The sequence below is a fragment of the Equus asinus genome, unplaced genomic scaffold (genome assembly GCF_041296235.1).
Source record: "Equus asinus isolate D_3611 breed Donkey unplaced genomic scaffold, EquAss-T2T_v2 contig_803, whole genome shotgun sequence".
Lineage (NCBI taxonomy): Eukaryota > Metazoa > Chordata > Mammalia > Perissodactyla > Equidae > Equus > Equus asinus.
Genome location: NW_027225520.1, coordinates 198,082 through 211,366, shown reverse-complemented (window position 1 = coordinate 211,366; position 13,285 = coordinate 198,082). Strand labels below are relative to the sequence as shown.

The 13,285-nt window shown below is 35.1% G+C and overlaps 1 pseudogene; it reads right to left on the bottom strand.

The window, feature by feature from the left end:
- Window positions 1-13,285, bottom strand: part of LOC139044336 (centromere-associated protein E-like) — an 80,408-nt pseudogene that overhangs the window by 47,550 nt on the left and 19,573 nt on the right.

Here is a 13,285-nt window from a genome sequence, read left to right as displayed (position 1 = left end):
TTGGAATGGAGGTGCAAAATCCTTTAGGCAGTTGGATTTGCAAAGAGGTAAGTCTGAAATTATAAAATACCTTTTGGAACTTTTCCATCTATAAGGCAGGTGAGTTTTGCTATTTCATTAAAAGAAGATTGTAATTCTTTCTCCAGATCAACTTGCATTTTCTTCTTTGCCTCCAACTGCCTTTGATATAACTGAATATCATTTTCCATTTGCTTGCATGCACTTGCAAGTTCTTTCTATGAGAGAAACAATACAAATTCACAAAAATGTAGTGATCATTACAACTGCTTTATTATAAATATAACAAAAATCACTTACCATTTTCTCTTTCAGCTCCAGATTTTCACTCCTGAGACAGGCTGCTTCTCTCTTGGCATCGAGGGCTACAGCCTCAGCATCGAACAGAGTCTGTTTCATCTGTTTGAGGTCTTGAATGTTTTCCTATACACACAACAAAAAGGATTTCCTGAAAGCTAACTTTCTTAGAGTTGGAAAAGACTTTAGAGAACACACACACAGATGTCATTCCTAACAAATCAAAAATGGTGAAAATACGTTAATCACCAAATTTTTTTTAGGATAGATGAAAAGAAATGACATTTTCGAAAATAAAAATATTTTTAAAAATTCTGGTTATCTTTTTCCAAATTATAAAAGCACTATATATATAGAAGTACTGTAATTTAAGAAATCTGTTATTGTTTAAAAAAGATTAACACAATTGTTGCTCAGCTAGCCTGTTAAAGTTTCCTACGTATTTTTAAATTATTCTCTCCAAAACATGACAGGTGAGCAATTAATAGTTAAAATTAAGAATATTAAATCACAAACTGAAAAAAAAAAGACAAACAATCCAAAAGAAAAAGAGAGAAAAGATACGAACAGGCAACTCACAGAAGAGAAAATATAACTGATAAATACATAAAAAGATCCACTGTGTCATTTTTAAAGAGAAGTAGCATTTTAACATGACTTTAGCTGACATGAATTCAACCATATGTCCTTGGGAAAACATTAATGCATGAATGAATGAATGAATGAATAAAGAGAAAGAAATAAAGAACAACTTTTAAAAAGTGGGCAATTCTGCTTGCCACTCTGTCAGTAGACACTCGAAGATTATATGAAAGTACCTTTCTTCCCAGGGCCTCCAAACAGTAACAACACTTTTAAAAAGAATCATTTGTGATTAATAGAAGGTAACAAAAAGTACTCTGACAAGTTCAAATGAAAACAAAAGAACAACAGAAACTAAGATTAAAAAAATTCTAGCTAGTGGACAGCCCCGTGGCCGAGTGGTTAAGTTCACGAGCTCCGCTTCAGTGGCCCGGGGTTTTGCTGGTTCGGACCCTGGGTGCGGACATGGCATCACTCATCAGGCCATGCTGAGGCAGCATCACACATGCCACAGACAGAAGGACCCACAACTAGAACATACAACTATGTACTAGGGGGCTTTGGGGAGAAGAAGAAGAAAAAAAAAATGATGACGACGAGTGGCAACAGATGTGAGCTCAAGTGCCAATCTTTAAAAAAATAAAAAAATTCTAGCTAGAAACTGTTGCCTTTTAAAAAAGGGTGTTAAAAACTAGAATCAAACAGATACTTTCTTGAAGTAATCAGGTGGATTGAAAGCAAATAAAAAAATTTAACAATTTCACCATGAGATTCAAATGTTACTTAATGCCAAGATCTGATATCTTGGCTGAGATCAACTACATACTTCTTCATGCATTTGTATAAAACAATTGAAAAAAATTAAAATGTTTTTTGAATTACTGGTTTTTAATGGAAGCTCACTCCTAACTTACTTACATGCACTCAAAGAATGATGTCCTCAACTCTCTGAGCGATTCTTTATCTGTAGAATGGCAATGATACCAACAGTCCCTTTCCCATAGGGTTAGTGATAGGATTAAATAAAATACTAAATGTAAAACAACTACAACAATGCTCGGCACACAGTAGGCTCAACGTAAGCATTTGCTATGATGATGGTGATGGTACACTATAAATGCCAACATGATTACACAACAAAATAAACCTGATTTTTACCGATGAGTATGACAAGTCCATGTTCACATTTTCTGATTTTTGAGTGTCTATGTATTTCTGTAGCTTTTTAATCTGGTCTTCCTTTTCTCTAAGCAGCTCTACTTTTGAACTTAGTTCATTCTAAAAGAATCAAAGGAGAGTGAAACACAATTTAATTGGATCTAAATTCTAAGGGATTAAAAAGAATTTACATTTAATAGTTTAGACAGTAAAATTTAAAAGTTGATACTTAAATATAATTCCTTCTCTTTTCTGAAATCATGTTCAATTACATATGATGTATATTTTATAGCTCTAGTCCCTTATCAACAGAAATATCAACCTAAAAGCTCACCTCAAGATCTTGATTATACACTTCTGCATGCTTAACTAAATTCTTTATTTAAGTTGGAAATTTCATGAATTAGTTGCATCTGTAAGAGCATGTGAACAGGCAACAGAGCAAACCAATAGTTAAACAGAGCAAAAAAAAAAAAAAGACAGCATTCATTCACTGCTTCAGAATCACCTAACACAGTAAGAAGGGCTGAGAGATAACTGTTCAAGCTACTGCAGCAGAGCACCTCATTATTTAAAAATACAAAAACTCTCCCAAAAGACCAAACCCAACTAACCAAACGAAAAATCCCAAAACCCCACAAAACAAAGAAGAAAACCTCAGCATAACCCAAATAACAGTTACATCATCTGTTAATAAAGTTACAATAACATCAAAAGTACATTAGTAGGCATCACTTGGAGGAGATGAACTGTAATCAAACTTTTAAAAAACATTCTCTGAATAGATTTTTGTTTTGGGTAAGTTAAATGCATAAATGTATTTACCCCGTAAGATTTTTTCTTCCCATGAATTAGCCATTTAGCTTTACACTGGCGTGCTTGTTAATGCGTTGTGATCTGGAATGCAGGTTTGGATTAGGCTGGTTCCATGTGGTGCTCACCAAAGCTACAGAGGTATGCACAGCATTACCAACTATCTACCCTGTTGGTTTATTCCACAGGGAATATTGGAAAGATGATGTTATCGCTTTACATTGTCCAACTGTCTAAAAGTATAAGGAATACTTAAAGATATAAGTATTTCTATTAAAGTTTCCTTTCTATCAAAATAGCTATAGCATTAACTATCTCAGTACCATAAACTTTTGTGTTCAAAACAAGTAAACTACAATTTCCTAAGATAAACATATTTTTCCTTAGAATTATTTAATCTTAATAATCAGATGAGTCCTTAAAGAGTAAAAGCAAATTCTAGTAGAATGCAAGCGACTGGCTGTTTCCATCCTAAACTAGTTTCAGATTTCAGACTAGTGTTGACGTTCTTATTTTAGGGCAGTATCATCCAACAGAAATATAATGTGAGCCAAATTTGTAATTTAAAATTTACTAGTAGCCACATTAAAAAATAAAACAGGTAGAATTAATTTTAATAATACATTTTATTTAACCTAATATATCCAAAATATTGTCATTTCTTCATGTAATCAATATAAAAAAAATGAAATATTTTACATTCTTTTTTCATACTGAAGTCAATTCAGACTGGCCCCAATTCAAGTGCCCAGCTGCCACATGTGGTGAGTGGCTGCCCAATTGTTTGGCAAAGTTTTAGACATTTGTATAGGTTGTAATTTAAACTGGCTTCATCTTTTACCTCTTCTTCTCTGTTTCTAACTTTCGTGCAAGAAAGCTGCCTATTTCTAATTTTTGTGCAAGAAAAGCACATTTACCAAAAAGAAAGAACTAAATGATCATTCTTAATTTTGGAAAATATTTAGAAAATAAAGATTTAGAAGGAAAAATTCTCCCACTTCTCATTTGAAATAGCACTTCATTTGAAGTATTGGTTCTCATAAACAGAAAAAGATGAAGCAACTTTTGTAAAGATCTGAGTGTAACCTTCCAATAACATATTGTTTAAGATGCTGAGCATAAAGTGTACAATACGATCAAAAGTTAATCTGTTGCTGCTTAAGAAAACAATGTAGATTTCAGCTGTAATTTTCCGCAGGTGAAATGAAATACTTAAGTTCTTAAGACAAAAATCTCCAAGTTGTGAAAATTATAAAATTAAATAAATCAAGTTTTTGTCTTAAGAACTTAAGTATTTCATTTCACCTGCTGAAACTTAGAGCTGAAATCTGCATTGTTTTCTTAAGCAGCAGGACTGTAATTTCTCTTGTTCCCTGAGCTTGATGATACTGACCTTATTTCTCCCTCTAAAATCACTATTTAAACATCCTATATTATGATATTCCCACTTGAGAATTATCCACAGCTTTGGTGATTTTTGGTGAAACCCTTTGGCAAACCAGAGCAATGACATAGGTCCTAAAGCCATAATTTGACTTTTACTCTTTTTTGGTTAAACTTTTCCCCAAAATATATGTTTTGGAACATATTTTACTGCATACACATAAACTTACAATATTTTCAGTTTAAAATGGAATGGATATTGTAAAACTGTCTTTGAAAAGAATAAGTTTTTATTACTTAATCTTTTATGTTACCTTACAGAACCTAGAATTTCAATTTATGTCCAAGAAAAACTGAAGAGAATAGGATTATTTTCCCCTTTGACTGTGGTTAAAAAAGAAAAAAAAATCCAGATGTGAGATTCAAGTCATACATTCTGTTATTTTGTAATCTTTTTGAGTGTGACAATTCAGTGAGCTTCAGTTTTTACTAATTGAACATATAAATGACGTAATAAAAAATTAGAGAAATTACTGCTACACTTATGCCCGAAGTTAATTTTACATCATATTATTTATAATAAGAAATACACAAAAACTTAGATGAAATTTTGGAGTTCGAAGGGGCCTTGGCAAGCACCTGATCTAACCTCAGGGGTGGAGACACGCAGGAAGGAAGCCCTATGAAATTCGGTGCTTGCTCAAGGCCTTGTCAATAATGCGTGCCAGGCTTGAATCCGCAGTGAGGTCGGGAGCAGCAAAACTGGGGCTTAAATCCATGGAGTCTGGCCCCAGAGAACCTGTTCTTAACCACGACGCCAGACCACCTCCTCTCAATAAAATCCAGTTTTACTGACTGAAGTCCACTGTTTTTTTCATGACATTTTGCATTTTGTCAATATGAGAATATTAAAAAAGGTAAATGAAACTCTGGAGAACTTACAAACTTTTGCGTCTTAGGATATAATACCTATGAAATGTAGGATTAACTAATTTGTAGGTAGAATGGAAATAACATATTTGGCACAGGATTCTTTTTTTCCTTTTAAAAAGGAAAAGAGGGTGAGAAACTAAACAATGACACAGAGGAAAAATGATTGTGTCCCTTTGGGCTATTCATACAGAAATCTGAGAAGCAGCTGCAAATTAACTCATACTTTAACCACACCAAACACTGGCTCTTAATTTTGGAGGGAATCACAGATCACTTCACAAGTATGATAACAGCTATGGATTCTCGTTCCCAAAAAATGAGTGAGTTCAAAACTTCTGCAAAATAATTTCATCGTGTCTATAAACTCTAAGTTAACGACTCTCTGCACTAAGAAATCTCTTGAATCTTTTGGACAATTTCTGTCTCCAAAGTCTGATGATTTGGGGATTAGGTTCTCTTAACATGTAGCCTAACATTATACACTGAGAAAATTTAACTAATCTGTTTCATTTCTAAAAATTCCATTAAAACTACTTCATATTAGTTATACTAATTTTTACAATAACTCTCTTATGGAAAAAGAAACATGCAAAATCAGCTTTCCCAGCTATTCTAATAATGTTCTAACTACTTAGGTACATACTTTCTAAAGAAAATGAAGTCCATTAATATGTAGTATCCATACATAAAACATTCACTAGATATTAAAATTCATATTGGTCTCAGAAGGAAACAGCTATGCTCTAGGCAGCAATTCTGGTATACTCAATAAAGTATTGATAACATACAAATTATCAGGAAATAATTTCTTCAAGATTAATTCATCAATAGGCAGATTCACCAAACCTGCTCAAAGATGTTTTTGATTCCTTCCTCTTCTTGCACACAAGCACAAGTGAAACAATTATGATTTAACTATTTTTAAAGCAATATAAATGAACTGATTATTTCTTAAATTCTCTAAATTGTGTGTACAAATGGAAAATGGTTGGGTTTTCAATATATCAACCTTAGAAATAAACATCTTTAAGAAAATGATACTTTTAAAAGTGTGGTTTTAGGGTCCAGCCTGGTGGTGTAGTGGTTAAGTTTGTGCACTCCATGGGTTTGGATGCCAGGTGCAGACCTACATAGCACTCATCAAGCCATGCTGTGATGGTGTCCCACATACAAAATAGAGGGAGACCAGCACAGATGTTAGCTCAGGGACAATCTTCCTCAAGCAAAAAAAAGAGGAAGATTAGCAGCAGATGTTAGCTCAGGGCCAATCTTCCTCACACACACACAAAGTGTAGTTTTAGTTTAGTTTTGTGTTTCCACATCTTTTCATCTTTTACCTCTTGATCTTTTTCCGCTTTTCTTTCTAGAGCCTCAAATTCATGCAAACCATTCTTTTCTTTTAATTTCGATTCCATTTCTTCATTTTCTCTTCTTAGTTGTTCATAGTCTAGTACCAGACTATCATAGTTAGCACGAAGTGAATTCAACTCACTTTCTAAGTTTTCCTATTATAAACAAAACCAGATTTTCAAGTCAGAGAGGATTCAAGTTCTTTGTTTTGTTAACTAAAATCTGGATTAGTCAAATAATTCATTTAACCTTGAATCATTTGGTAGTTTGGGCCATTCTCCAATATCTTCCCAATGGTCTAGCTTGATCCACAGCATAACAGAAGGTCTGCCTTTTGGTAAACTAGCTAACATAGAATAGAGGAAGACTATTTTCAAAGAGATAGAATTAAAAAAGAAAGAAAGAAAGAAAGAAAGAAAGAAAGAAAGAAAGAAAGATCATATAAACAAATGCTCTGCCTGTGCCTGACTTAAAATTCAGTCGGGAGTAGGAGTAGGGCACATAATGGGAAGTCATCTGACCACAGATCCTTAAGCTCCTTGGTAATAAAGCTAATAATGTAATTCTCCACCTGCTTGACTCCTGTTTAATTTCTCAGACAGCTCTGAATTTAGGAAGTGACATGGAGCCATTATTTATTGACTTCTAAAACTCCAACGGCTGCCAGGCCTCACCGTGCTGAGCAGAGGCCTGTTTCTGCTTTCTGTTCCATCATGAGGAAGAGTAAGCCATGAGTTAAAAGAAACTAAACCAACACTAGGGATTTGAAAAAAACAACAAACCTTCCAGAGTGTTTTAGGGACACAAAAGCATATAATTCCCCATAATAATTAATTATAAGAACCATTACAACTAATTATAATGGTTAGCTAATGATAATAACAATTCCCAAGAATCACTGCAATTTTATTTCAAAATTAAAATGAAATTTTCTTTAACAAATACATTTATATGACTATGTTATATTTCTTTGAATATTAGCAGCCTAGAAAGCAAACATGGAATCTAAACATACTAAAGTATTCACTACAGTATTCCTTATTTCTTAAAGTTTTCATAAGACTATATAATTTTATTTACTTTCATTTTTCAGCATTATTTGGCAATATTACCCTTCCCTGATACACCATTCTACTTTATGCCTGAGAATTTTGATACTTTTAAAATCAGCCCTTTTTACCTTCAAGGGATGGCCCAAGGCAAAACAGAAACTTACCAAAAAATCATAGATACCAAGATCTGCTGGTAAAAACTAGAAGCAAAGGTTTACCTATTACCATACTTTAGGAAATGTTTAGCCTCTCTCTGTATGCCACAGTTACCAACGAGGAGTGTAACAAGTTGGGGAAGCCTTAATAAGAACCTCAACTACTACTGAAACAGTCAGAGCTAGAAATGTGCCACAACAGCAAACATCAATAACAAATGAATTTAAAGAAGAGTAAAAGGATAATGTTCTGTAAAATACATTTAAGTTACCTGACTTAGTAGTTTTGTTGCTGGATTCCACTCTGTCTCAGTTAATGTATCAAGAGTGTTACTGAAAATATCAGACTCTGAATAGAGAGCTATAATTAGGGGGAAAAGAAATTTATCCATAAACATGTTATTAAGTTTCCTAAAACTCAAATTAAAGATTAAAAAAATTCTGATCTGAGGTAATAAGCTCAAATTAGTTAATATGTGCTCACAGTATGAATGCCAAGAATATATAAACAGATGTGATCATTTATATACTCGTGTGAATTAAGATCACTGGTTAGAATTAGTGATAAAATGTAGGATCCTTAGTACAACACATTCATGCACGGCATAAGGACGTTTCAGTCAAGGACGGACTGCATATACAACAGGCGTCCCACAAGATTAGTACCACAGAGCCCAGGTGTGTAGCAGGCTGTACCACCTAGGTTTGTGTAAGTGCACTCTGTGATGTTCACACAACAAAATTGCCTAAAGATGCACTTCTCAGAACACGTCCCATCATTAATCAACGTGCGACTGTATAGGTTAAAAGGACAAATTCTAAATTTGAGATTTAATCATTGTAAGCAGATTTTTAAATGCCCCTAAAAAATACTTATAATGTTAGAGACAAACTTTGCAACAGATTCCTGTGTAAATGCTACCCTTTCAAGATTAGCAAAGTTTAAGCCAGACATTATATGGGTACTAACTTAATGAGCAGTGATTAAAACAAAAACAAAAAATAAAAATATCTGTCTCAAATGTTTCAACTACAGCACATCATTCTTAAGAGATCTGGAAAAAATAGAGAACTTCATCAATGTTCACTTTCTTAAAATTACTTATTTTTATCATCGTAATCACATCTAAAATACATACATTTTATTTAACTGTGTTTATCACATTAACTGAGTTATAAATAAAGTCTCTCTTTATGGGGATACTTTTATAATTAAAAGTAGTTGAAGAAGAACTCACATTCATCAATTTCTCCTCCTAAAGTTAGAGCAGACTTATGTGTCTTTGTTGTTACATTCTCTGGTACATTAAACTCATTTACATAGTTTGAATCCTTCATTTTGTTAATTTTGCCAACACACCAAGTGACTCTTCGTTTTTTTTAGCCTAAAGAAGAAGAAATCAAAATTACCTCACACACATCTGGCTCAAACATCATAAAACAAGGGAACTAGTTTCCATTTTTAACAACCATTGACTTGGTAGAATTCTTATTCAGCCTAGTTTAATATCTTATCAGTCTAAGGACATCCTGAGATAAGAAAACATATTCAAACTTTTCAAATTAGTGTTAACTTCATAATAAATTTGATGAAACTATTATTTAAATTTCATTTTGTATTTGAAGGCTTACTTACAAGAATTTCTGCAAATTTACTGAAAGGAATTAGTTAAGTATCAATCCTTCAAGTAATCTGGTGTTACAGAAGACAGCACAGCCACCAACATAGTGACCAAAAGCACTTCTGGGAACCCAGCCTTAACTGGGAAGGAACAGACAGGCAGCCCATTTGAACTTCCCTCAGCAAGTAAATCTTCCACAGGGCCATTCCCATGCCAATTCTTTGCCAGTTTATAAAGCTCACGATCCAACCAGCGCTCCTAATCTTGTTCCTTCCGTTCTCCCTTGGGACTCTGTTCCCTCAGGTATCTGTTCATCTGTCGTCTTCACTACCTTCTTCCACTGGGCTTTAAGAATGCTCAAGCCTCTGTTTTCTGCTTTTGATTTTTTCAAAAACAAACCCTTCACTCCTTCCTTCTCTCTAGCCAACATTTTCTTTTAGTTTCTATGTTCTCTTCTTCCTCGTCTCTCTACTTCTTCCTCATCCCTCCTGGGATACCTCTGTCTCCTGGTTCTTGTCCCACCCAGCTAGCTGTCCTCATCACTCACTTGGCTTTACTGCTTTCTCTTTCTCTGACCACCGCCTAAGTGTTTTTCCATATTTTACAGGTATATTCCTCTCTTGTCCCTTTACTAGAACAAGCATTATCTCATCTTTTTTGATCCTCTCAACAATCCTCTCTTACTACATCCACTTTATAGATGCCTGAGTGTCCAAAAAGTTTACATGAGTTGTGTACAGTCATACAGCCAATTGGTGGCTGAGCCCATGCTTGTAACTTCAGACCTTATCCACCACCCATTCCACTGCGTTGCCTGTCAAGATTATCTGTTGTCCCCAGAATATATGGCTTCTGCTTGAAATGGCCAGCCCTTTCCACAGCCTGCTCTGCAAAAGCACATTCATATATAAATCCTTGATTCCCATGACCTTCAGCTCAACTCCATTCGCTCCCAAAGCCACTGGACCCTGTCATCTGAAACTCATAAACCTAGAACTCCTTCCACCCCAGTGATTCAGTTAATCCCATTATAGCTAGTTAGCTTAAGAGGGACATCTAGTCTCTTGATCCACTGTTTTCTTTCTGCCAGCTACCTTTGGGCTCTCATCCCATCATCTTAGATTCTATAGATCACCAGTTCAATCACATTTTGGGGTCAATGGTCTCAAACTATTAGACCCATTCTGTGTTCCCCACACCTATCCTATCACAATGTACACTCAGATGAATTACACTGCCATCTGAGCTTTTATTAGCCTCCTGAACACTGTGTGGACAGCCAGAAGACTGGCTACCAACATCACCTGGGCCCTTAAGGCTGCCTGGCAAGACTCCTTGCCCCCTCGTTGGCTTTCTTTTCCATTCCCTACAAAGGCGAGACTATTTCAAACCCTTAGCAGGTCTACAAACTGTGTCTCTACCATCTCCAGCCACCACAGAAGAAAAATTAAACCTCCTATTTCACAAAGAAAATACAAGCCTAAACTTACAAAAGCATTACTTGCATTGATTCCTACCCTTTTCCTCTGTCCTTGTTATAATGAAGGAGTGTTTCTCCTTCTATCTAAGGCCAGACCCTTCTACTGTATTCAAGATCCTACGCCTTTGGGCCATCTCAGCCTACTGCAAGGTGGCTTTCATTCCCAATACATAACTCAAATTGTTTTTGCAAAGGAGCTTCTTGTTTCTAAATCCAAAAAGTTTTAGTCTATATTTGTCTTATTTAACTTCTCAGCAGAACGTGACATCACTGACATAGAATGTGACCTCTCTATGCAACATTCTCTTCTTTTAGTTTACCACGTTCACCTGGTTTCTTTCTTAACTCTAGAGCTAAACCTGGGCTCCTTTAGGCATTCCTCTTTTTTGCTTTTACCTAAAAAGTTGTTTGGGAGGATCTTATCTTTGGCCCTCTGTTCTTTTCATTCTCAACATGCTCCCAGAGCAAGCTCATCCATTCTCACGACTTTAATTTGGATTTGCAGTAGTTAATGCCCAAATTGATATCTCCATCCCAGATCTTTCACTTGATTTTCATATATTTGCATTTTCAACTGCCTGACACCTTAAACTAGAGCTGACCCAAATAAAACACTGGACAGCTCCACTGCTCTTCACTCAATGTTCCTTAACTCAACAAATACTGCTACCAGCTATCCAGCAAGCCCAGTAATGTGTGCATGTCATTCTAGATGCTTCCTTCTCCCTTTCCATGTCCCCATGTTGAAACAATCACAAAGTTCTGTCGAGTCTGTCTCCCAAATAGCTCTCCAATTTACCCATTTTTTTCCATCTCCAGAGCCACAAGCCTTGTGGAGGCCCAATCAATTGTAGGTACACAGTAGCCACATCTTTCTAAACAGCAATTCCAATCATGTTACCTACAAGGCTTTCCCATATCCTTAGCATAATGCAATGTTCGAATCCTACAATGTGGTTTAAATGCCCCTGCCACCAGAATATTTTAAGTCCAAGAAATATGTTTTCTCACGACTCCAAGCTTTTGTACATGTAGATGTCTAACCGGCATACTTTTCCCTACCCCTTTCCTTGGGCTGTTTCCTACTCATGGCTGAGCCAACAGATGGTTTTGATGCCTTCCATTTACCTGGTATGGTGGACTTAAAGGTAGCGTCTATTAATAATAATCTTAACAGCATACACTTATTGAGGATTTGCTGTATGGAGAGTATAGTGTTAAGCACATTCTATATATCACTTCACTTAATTGTCACATCAGTCCTATGAGGTGAGGATCAAGCTTTCTCACAGATAAGGAAACTGCAGCAAAAAGTATTTAAGAAAGGGCCCAAGGTCGAGAGTTAGGAATTGACAGAACTGGGATTCAAATCCAGAAAGTCCAGCTCCAGAGGCCATTCTCTTAACCATGACACTATCACTCCCCAAAACATCTGCTGGATAAATAAACCCCTACTCTGGTAAAAACAAAAGCACACAGACTGGAAGCCAGAATTTTGATTACTATGTTGATTTATAGTCTAGATAAATTTTCCTGAGATTACTATTTCTGTTTCATTAAATAGAAAATATTACCACATACTCTAGACACCTGTGGTTTCCAATCACCTAATCAATTTCATTAGAATTTCATAAGAAGTATAGTGCAAATAGATTCCTTGACTACATCCCAGACTTTCTGAATTAGGATCTCTTCATATGGGAATCAGGGTTAAGTATTTTTAATGAACGTTCTAGGTGTTGTTGAGGTATAGGCAAATACACAAAAGGTTCTTTCCTAAAATATACTGTATCAAAGGATAAGAAACACATAGCTATATAATAAGCATATAAGAATACCAATTCTATTCCCTATATATCAAGTTTAAGCTGTCATCTTTCATAAAAAAAATAAGACCCATATATGTGCTGCATACAAGAGATGCATTTCAGACTTAAAGACACTCACAAACTGAAAGAGAAGGAATGGAAAAAGATACTCCATGAAAATGGCAATGAAAAGAAAGCTGAGGTAGCAATATTCATATCAGAAAACATAGACTTTAAAATAAAAACTGTAACAACAGACAAAGCGCACTACATAATGATAAAGGGAATGATCCAACAAGAATATTTAACATTTACAAATATCTATGCACCCAACATAACAGCACCTCGACATATAAAGCAATTATTAACAGACATAAAAGGAGAAATAGCAACACAATAATAGTAGAGGACTTTAACAATCCACTTACACCAAAGGAGAGATCATCAAAACAAAAGATCAATAAGGAAACGTTGGCCTTAAATGACATATTAGACCAGATGGACTTAGTACACATGTATAGAACATTCCATCCCAAACCTGCAGAATACACATTCTTTTCAAACGGACATGGAACATTCTCCAGGACAGATCACATATTAGACCACAAAACAAGTCTCAATAAATTTAAGAAGA